At 40.0% G+C, this 9,248-nt stretch overlaps 1 long non-coding RNA gene across 1 annotated transcript in view; it reads left to right on the plus strand.

The window, feature by feature from the left end:
* The window catches only part of LOC115063608, a 196,792-nt gene extending 192,380 nt beyond the window's left edge, over positions 1–4,412 (plus strand). The window contains exon 3 of the long non-coding RNA XR_003843437.1: positions 4,364–4,412. This is a non-coding gene — a long non-coding RNA (uncharacterized LOC115063608). The remainder of the gene's footprint in view (positions 1–4,363) is intronic.
* The last annotated feature ends 4,836 nt before the right edge of the window (positions 4,413–9,248 follow it).

A 9,248-nucleotide genomic window follows, 5' to 3' on the forward strand; every position in this document is an offset into this window, starting at 1 on the left:
AACAACAATATGAACTAAGCTCGTGTCTCTAGCTGCATATGTAGCAGAAGATGGCCTAATCAGCCATCATTGGGAAGAGAGGCCCCTTGGTCTTGCAAATTTTATATGACCCAGCACAGGTGAAGGCCAGGGCCAAGTAGTGGGAGTGGGTGGGTAGGGGAGCAGGGATGTGTGTGTGTGGGGGGGGGTATAGGGAACTTTTGGGATAGCATTTGAAATGTAAATACAGAAAATAATAATAATTAAAAAAGCAAAAAAAAATTTTCTGAGAACTAGATGTAATAATATACTATATTATTGTATATGCATATTATATATCCATATATATATTTAACAGTGTCTTGCAAAGAACAGGAGACCCAAAAATCTAATGTTTCTGCCCACCCTGGCTTCCCTTTGATTTGTAACTTTTTTAACCAATCACTCATTGGTTTCTTTTTGGATAAATCGCTTCTTGCCTATAAAATGAAGATGAACTAATTTATTTGTACTATCTGGCATCAGTAGATATGTAAAATCATTATCCTCTCATCACTATGGGATGAATAAAAGTTTTGTTCTGTGCATCCTTAGGGTCAGTAGGAGAGCAGGAGTGGTGGTCATGATCCGGTTGTTAGTGGGCAGTAACATTTTGATATCCAAAGAAGGGTTGGGAGAATAAGGAAAGACAGCAAAAGGGATTTCAATAAATTGATTTATGACAAGAGAATGGTAGACTTCTGACTTGTTTGAAAATTCCCAGGAGGACAAAGCAGGAAGCATGGGCCGGTCTCCTAGGGTGCCTGTACCCCTCTTTCACTCTCAATATACACTCCTGGGTTCCTGTAAGACTTGCTTCTTTCTACAGGAATGCAAGGACTATCTGTTGGTTTTGTAAGGTGTACTTGCCAAGTGTTGAACTTTGGACAAGTAAATGAGGATCCGTGATGAACTTAAAACATTAATATCTGAGTCCAAGGAAGGATCCAAAAAATAACTTAGCAATATTTTGGTAATAGGAATGTCCCTGGAACACATCTGAAGGTACCTCTAGAGTATTTTCATAAACGCTGAGTATGTTTTAAGCTTGTATATAACTTTTCCTTGTGTGCTGTACAGCTGTGTGTGGGGGAGTACAAACCTCCGGGGACCTGGGCATATGTTCTAACCCTGAGAAAATCTGTGAGAGAACCCCAAAGGACACACGGTATTCCTCTGTCAGCCAAGAAAAGAAAATCCTGCCAGAAGCACTCCTTGGTCAGTGAGCAAGAGTGTGCTGGGAATAGAGCTGTAAAACCTTATTGGTTAGAATGAAGTATGCATTCATATATGAGTTGAAATTCTGAGTTCAACCTTTGATCTTGCAGTAACTACACTATCATGACTTTCTGGACTTCACTTCCTGCCATATAACATTAGCCAAGAGCACATGCCAAGACACAGATACTGGCCAGCTCCATATCCCCATTTTGTCAGCATTTCCTAGGATGCTGAAGCTGAAAGTACACTCAGAATTTCCTAGATCTGTGCTCTTATTTCATAGAAGGGAAGGTGGGGCGTAGATGTAAATTGACTGCATTTGTCTGTTAAAGGAAGCAGAAACAAGATTGCAGCTAGTGCCCCAAGGTCAACCATAGGCTGTTAACTCTTGGGAAGAAGAATCCACTTAAAGGTAAAAAAGTGGGGTACGGAGCTAAACAAAGAATTTTCAACTGAGGAATATCAAATAGCTGAGAAGCACCTAAAGAAATGTTCGACATCCTTAGTCATCAGGGAAATGCAAATCAAAACAACCCTAAGATTCCACCTTACACCAGTCAGAATGGCTAAGATCAAAAATTCAGGAGACAACAGACGCTGGCAAGAATGTGGAGATGGAGAAACACTCCTCCATTGCTGGTGGGGTTGCAAGCTGGTGCAACCACTCTGGAAATCAGTTTGGCAGTTCCTCAGAAAATTGGACATACTACTATCTGAGGACCCAGCTGTCTCCTGAGAGGCCCTGCCAGAGCCTTACAAATACAGTGGTGGATGCTCACAGCCAACCATTGGACTGAGTGTGGGGTCCCCAAGAAAGGAGTTAGAGAAAGGACTGAAGGAGTTGAAGGGGTGTGTAACCCCATAGGAAGAACAACAATATCAACCAACCAGACCCCCCCCCACCAGAACTCCCAGAGACTAAGCCATCAGCAAAGGAGTACACATGGCTCCAGCTGCATATGTGACAGAAGACAGCCTTGTCATGCATCAATGGGAGGAGAGGTCCATGGCTCTATGAAGGGTCCCAGTATAGGGGAATCAAGGGTGGGGAGGTGGGAGTGAGTAGGTGGGTGGAGGAACACCCTTATAGAAGCAGGGGGAGGGAGGATGGGAAAGGATGTTTCTGGGAGGAAGGGAAATCGAGAAAGGGCATAACATTTGAAATGTAAATAAAGAAAGTATCCAATAAAATAAAAGAAAAAGTCTGATGAGAAGTTGCACTTTCTGGTGTGGGCGATGAGATAGGAGGTAAATTCATCAAATGAACAAACACATGAGCTTTACCAACTGTCTGAGGAAGAGAAGATTCAAGCCCCTCATGCAAAATACTGTTACTCAAGGTTTTGGATAAATAATGACAGTATGTATGTGTGGTGGAGTACATGTGTCTGCTTCCTGGATTTCATAATATCATTTATTCAACACACAACTGAAACAAGCATGAAGTAATCCTGTCACCCACACAAACTCTCCCTGTCTTGTTGATGGCAAAGGTTCAAGCCAGTTTCCGTTGTAAGTACCACATCGGATGCCTTCTAACCAACTCTCCTGCTAAATTCCAAGCTCAGCTTGTGCTGGCAGAATCAGCAAACTCAACAAGGTGGCAGCTTCACTGAAAGGGGCTTTCTCACCAACTGCATCTCAACGGGGCCTCACTGCTCAGACATGAGCTGGCTCTCTAGGTGAGGCACAACAGAATGGCCTCATCCTGGAGCCGTCCCAGATCCCTGATTAAGGATCTTTCAAAAGGAAGGCTCAAGAACTCTTCCAAAGTTATAAGTGAAAATGTTGATCCTTAATATTGGCCCATATTTTTAATTAAAAACAAATCAAGTGTATTTATTCATTAAAAAATTCAGCAGATGGTAAATATAAGGCTGATGTCTTCTTTTCCATCAAAAAGCTATCATGAATAGTCATGTGCTTCTAAAACACAAACCTATATCAGAGGGACTAAGCACTATATGTTCTAGTTTTAAAATATCTCAGATGGTATATGAATGTATGTATGTATGTGCTTATGTCATCTGTGAAAAAAATAAGGAAACTGGTATCTGTTACCTCAGAGCAAGTATATCGATAACTTGGATGCATAGACAATCCAGTCCTGTGCCCTCTAATCAGGAAATGACTTGGAACATCAGAGCAGAACTGAGAGATCCCAGATTCTCAAATCTGATCCAATGAAGTGTGTGTGTGTGTGTGTGTGTGTGTGTGTGTGTGTGTGTGTGTGTGTGTGTGTGTGTGTGTNGTGTGTGTGTGTGTGTGTGTGTGTGTGTGTGTGTGTGTGTGTGTGTGTGTGTGTGTGTGTGTAGGCCATCATGGTCTCCTCACTGGGCCTAGTGCTCACATATTGGCTAGGATGTTGGGTAGGTCTGTCTCTGTCCCTTCCTTCATCACTGATGTTACAGACATGTAACATGCACAGCCTTTTTGTGGGAACTGGGGGTTGAACACAGCCCCTCCTGCTTCTCTGGAAGGCACTTGACCAGCTGAGCTTTATCTCCAGGCTCTGAGTCATTTATTTATTTATGCATGTATTTATCTCTATCTTTAAGTTTTTTGCACTGTGTCCATAAGATTCATTTTTTCTTTCATTTCAGTGTGTCCATTTCTGGGTCTGTATTTGTCTATCCCAGTAGTGTGGTTCAAGCAAGGTGATCCATCCCAGCCTTCAAAGCTTGTACCAAGGGAAGAGACATAACTTGGAGACTGCTGTTTAGTTTGACTGTTGAATATATTTGGTACCCTATACCTCTTACAAAATATTCAGCAAAAGCCTGTTTGCTCTCATTAAAATTAGATTGGCCACTATTTTCTTCATAGAAATTATGCTCCTATTTATTAAAGCTGATTATGCAGTGTGCCATTTTTCTTTTCTGTTTGTATTCATGAATGCCTGGTCTCAATGGGAACATCTAGGTGAAGATCGATAATCGGTCTCTTGTTAGAGCAGGGGAAGCATCCATTTGGTACACTGCATTCAGCTGGAGGTAAGAGGGCTTATTATTAAAGTAGCAGCAGGCACTCGAAACCCACGCGTGCTGGCAGTGCTGGACACACGGGATTAAATAATCGGCCATCAGGCTCTGTCTCATAAATGTTTTTCTTTGACTTTTGGCAGGATCTCCAACCTGAGCAGTTGCCAGTTGACATGGGAACTCTGAGGCCAGCAATTTAAGGATTTTCACATTTGCTTGCAGTGGTAAGATTTAAAGATATAATAATAAAAGACAGAAAATGTTACAGAGCTCTGGATTTTTGTACCAGATGCAAACTGAAATTGTTTAGGTAAATATGTTTCGATCTATACATTTTCCTGTAAATTATCTTACCAAAACAAATGAAAACACAAGAGAACCCCATGATTAATCCTTAAACATCAAACATAGTAGGGTTAGACTGGACTAAAAGAGAGAAATTAAGTAATATCTGCAGTTCCTTAAGTCGTACAATTGGACCAAGAAGGAACATGATTTTCACTTCCTACAGTGAGCTGTTTCTACTGAGATGGGTTGTCACATAGTCTGTGTCAGTGGGAGAAAAGAGGAAATGGCCATTTTAAGTTCTGTAGGGGGCAGTAACAGCCTGACCATGAGTCTTGAGATTGGGTTGTGAGGGAATAAAGTCTGTAGTTAATTAAGTGATTGCATAACAAGAAGACTATCTGGCGCTGGTGGCGTGGCCTCCATTCTGGACACTTGCTGCCAGTAGAGGCACATCTGTGCGCTGTGACTTCAAAACATTGTTATAATGTTGAAGATACCAGCACATGAGCACACATGTTATTGAAAAATGGTTTTAAAAATAGTAATCTTTCACTCCTATGTATCTGTGTTTATATGTATGTGTGTATACATACATATACACTCTTAGATCTGATGCCAGGGAATAAATGCTGAAACCATCAGCAACTAAATATTTACAACGTTTGTAGAAGGAATCCCAGTATCTGTATACATTCTAATATAAAGTAGGCATTGCACCAGGGAGTGGTCAGTGCACTTCAAGTACAGTCACATCATCTAGACCTTAGTGAATTCATGGGGTTTTGAGTTGTTGAAGTTAATAGGTTAAATTTAGAAATAATGCCTGCTTCTTATTCACTTCAAGTTGAGACTGATCGATCTCCATAGTGTGTGGCTATCCTCAGCACATCTGGTTCTCTGAAGAACACTGTCTTAAAATAGTTCCTGTATTCTTCTGAGTCCTCATTTTAATGAAGCCTAACAACATGTCCATGGTACATTGACCAGATTGTAACTCTCTGCCATTTCATTGGATGCTCTTATACAACAGGCATGGTTTTGTATTTGTGAATTTGAAAATGATGAATTTGATGTATTTAGCTTTTAAGTATCTTCTTCTCAAATTGTCTGCTACTTTACTCGGTTATATTGTTACGTTAACTTTGCTTTGATGCCTGTGTTTCTTAAAAACTGCTTGTGAATAATGAAAATATGACAGTGAAAATGCTGGAAGCTAGAAGATGTGTTATTTAAACTGATACCAGGACTGGCCATACAATGTCGCATAACATTTTTGTTAGTTAGTTAGTTAGTTAGTTAGTCACTGTGCGTATATATGTGTAGGTCCTTATGAACATCTTCTTGGAGTCAGTTCTTTCCTTCCATCATGTGGGATCCAGTGGTACAACTCAGTTACACCATATTTGATAGCATGTGCCTTTACCCATTGGGGTATCTTGCCTGCTTCCATTATGATGTCTTGCATCTGACTGTCATGGAATCCTTTTGACTTTTCTTTTTAAAAACTGCCTCTCATATTTCATTCACTGCATTATTATCTTTGCTTCCTAGAAGCTATCACCAAACCTTTGTTTTTCCCATGCACGAGTCGTGGTTTCCTTACCTAGATGTAGAACTTAAGTAGACTTTTTAGTAGCAGTGTCATGAAACTGCAGATACTATTTAACATATTCGTGTACACTTACCTTCCACCAAAAATACACCCACAGTAAATGAAAAGTCTAACTTGAAGCTCTGCAGCTTCAGAATGGCTGTTCTTACTGAATAGCAGTTCACTTGGGAGAGATGGACTTTAGGTCTGGTTGATTTCAGTCAGTGATGTTTTTTATTCTCAAATTCTTTATAATAAAGTTTTAATTAAACACACATATACACCAACAATATCTTAGATACTAGAAGAACCAGAAATTAACCTGAACAGGCTTTCTAGAATTTGAAAGGGCAAGAAAGGGCATGCAGTAGAATGAGGGTGGAATGGAGGAACACACACACACACACACACACACACACACACACACACACACGAGAGAGAGAGAGAGAGACAGACAGACAGACAGACAGACAGACAGACAGACAGACAGACAGACAGACTCACAGAGACACACATGCTCAGACACAGAGACACACAAAGAGGCACTCACACGTTCACACAGAGACAGACAGACAGACAGACAGACACATACATGGACACATACAGACAGAATATGCTATTGGCCTTAATCAAACCATAAACCTCCATGAAAATGCTCCATAACTGACTTGTGAACCACAGAGTCACCTGAGCTCTGAGCTGATGTTTTCTTACTAAGAAAGTGGACCTTTAAAAGATGTTTCAAATATTATGCTAAAGATTTGCATCAGGACATGGGGAGGTTTTTCTGAATGTAACCTAGAGCTTCTGTCTTTGTAGGAAATCCTGGGCAATACCTTCCCGTTCCTTATCTGTGATATAAGGACAAGGTTAACAAGACAGACTTGTTTGAGAAAGGCTGTCTAGATGCTGAGAACAGGGAGGAGAAACATGACCTTGGAATCTGCAGACCTTTACCCAAATCCTGACAAATTATCTGACTTAGCTGAAGAGATATTTTTACTTCCTTGCTTCTGAATTTAAAATATTCTTCAAATGTTGAGATTTAGATATTAATCTATAAAAATATGATTAATACTAATATTGCATTTTTGAAGAATTTCCCAAAAACATAAACAAAAGCATTTGTGGAGATTAAAATTACCACATGGGATTTAGCCATGGAATCATGAATCTCATTAAAGATACTTGGTAAGACTGAACTGTGGTAGAATTGCATTTTCTCCAGGCTGGGCTGTAGCTTGGCATTCAACAAATGCTTGCAGTTGCTCTGAGTTCAAAACTCTTGGCTTTCCTCATTGAATTATGATAGTGACAAAAGCGAATCACTCTATCTGTCCCTGAATTATTTGCAAACTGTCCCTGGTGTTCAATGCACTGATTCCAATTTCAGGGTTCTAGAATTACAGCTAAGAAGGGAACGTGGGAGACTTCAAGGAAAATGTTTTCTGTGCAATCCCTGTCAGGAACTGGAAAGACAGGGGTCTCAAGGGTTGATGTTTCAGGAGAACTGGCCCCTCTCAGACCCACATCTCTTTTAATTCCTTTCAGATGTGGACCATTTTACAAAGCCAGTCTTCAGTTTTCTTCCTGCTTCGCATCGTCCCCACCCCATCAGTTTCCTTTCTTGTCTCCTTTACAGCTCAGAAAGTACTCTGCCTGTTTACATTTGAGGACTTTTTTTTTAAGCTATTGACCCACAGCCCTCTGCTTCCATAAATTCTCCTTCAAGTGTTTGCACCGTAAAACAAACAGCACCCCCACCAAGCCCAGAGTTTACTCTTGGACTCCATTTCATTACTGATGCTGAAGATAATCAATATGAAATGGGGGGCTGATGTTGGGTCAAAAAACACAATTTGCCTAAGCACACTTTGCTGTTTGTCTCTGCAAAGAATTGTTGAGCATATATCCTTAAACAATAAAGTTGCTATTGTTAGAAAACGTACCTAAATGATAAACAGGAAATCTCAATAATTACGCAAGGCATGGAATATCTTCTAGGCCTCCTCGTTCATATACTAATGTCAGAAGCAATCAAGGTCTATGAATAATGGATGAAGTTAAGCACAAATGGTCCAGATTTTAATCCAGTGTGCTAGAAAAGAACGTTAACATAATGGATATGGGTCAGAAAAATTGGCTGACATAGGAAATACCAGTCAGTAATATCTATTTCCATTTGGAAGAATTAATGTTGTACATTTTCCTAGGGCTCTCCATTGTAAATATGTTTACCTATGTGTATTACCATCCCTCAGAATGGTACACTTCCCCATCTGAAACCCTTAAACACATGAAAGTCTCCCTTTGCTTTCCTAACTATTCAAATCTACCCAATAAAATTTCTTCTAATAAAACAAACTACTAATCTATTCTTAAATTCTGGCTGTAGCTCATACTTCCCCATAGCAATAACTACTTTGGCTCACACAACTCTGAAGCTAATCTATAGGAACAAACAGTGAGAATTGCTTGAATGAATGTGCAAGGAAATGTCCTGCAGTACAGCACCCAAACTTCCATGTAACTGTAACTAACCCAATTAGCCAGAAAATTAATGCCATGATTATCATCATCATGCCCAATCATAGTAGTAAGAACCCAGCGAGTCAAGTTTCTTGGAATTTGGCTGATGTTGTACTTTTTGTTTATAGTGTTTTCAATTCAACTAACATATATTTTTCTTCCCAATAATTGGTTTTTCTTCTATACAAAGTCAAAGTAGAGGTGAGAGACAGGGAGGACAGGATGGGAAGCTTTCTGGCACTGTCCAGAATTCTTCCCAAGAGCAGGCTCATGGGTGAAGGAAGACAGGGGAGTAGAAACACAGTCTCTCTCTAAAGCCTCAGCTATTTTTGTTGACATTTCAATGAAAGTTCAGAAAACAGAAAATTTTTCTGTTCCTGTAACCCATACTTTAACCTACAGCTAATCTGAATGGCCAGAGAAACAAACAGAAAGCAACCATTTCTTCAAAGGTCCAAGCTATTCCTTGTATACTTTTTACTGGACTTATAAGGCAAGAATGAACCTCCTGCTGCTGCTTTGTCTTCTTCTTCTTCTTCTTCTTCTTCTTCTTCTTCTTCTTCTTCTTCTTCTTCTTCTTCTTCTTCTTCTTCTTCTTCTTCTTCTTCTTCTTCTTCTTC

The sequence above is a fragment of the Mus pahari genome, chromosome 3 (genome assembly GCF_900095145.1).
Source record: "Mus pahari chromosome 3, PAHARI_EIJ_v1.1, whole genome shotgun sequence".
Classification (NCBI taxonomy): Eukaryota; Metazoa; Chordata; class Mammalia; order Rodentia; family Muridae; genus Mus; species Mus pahari.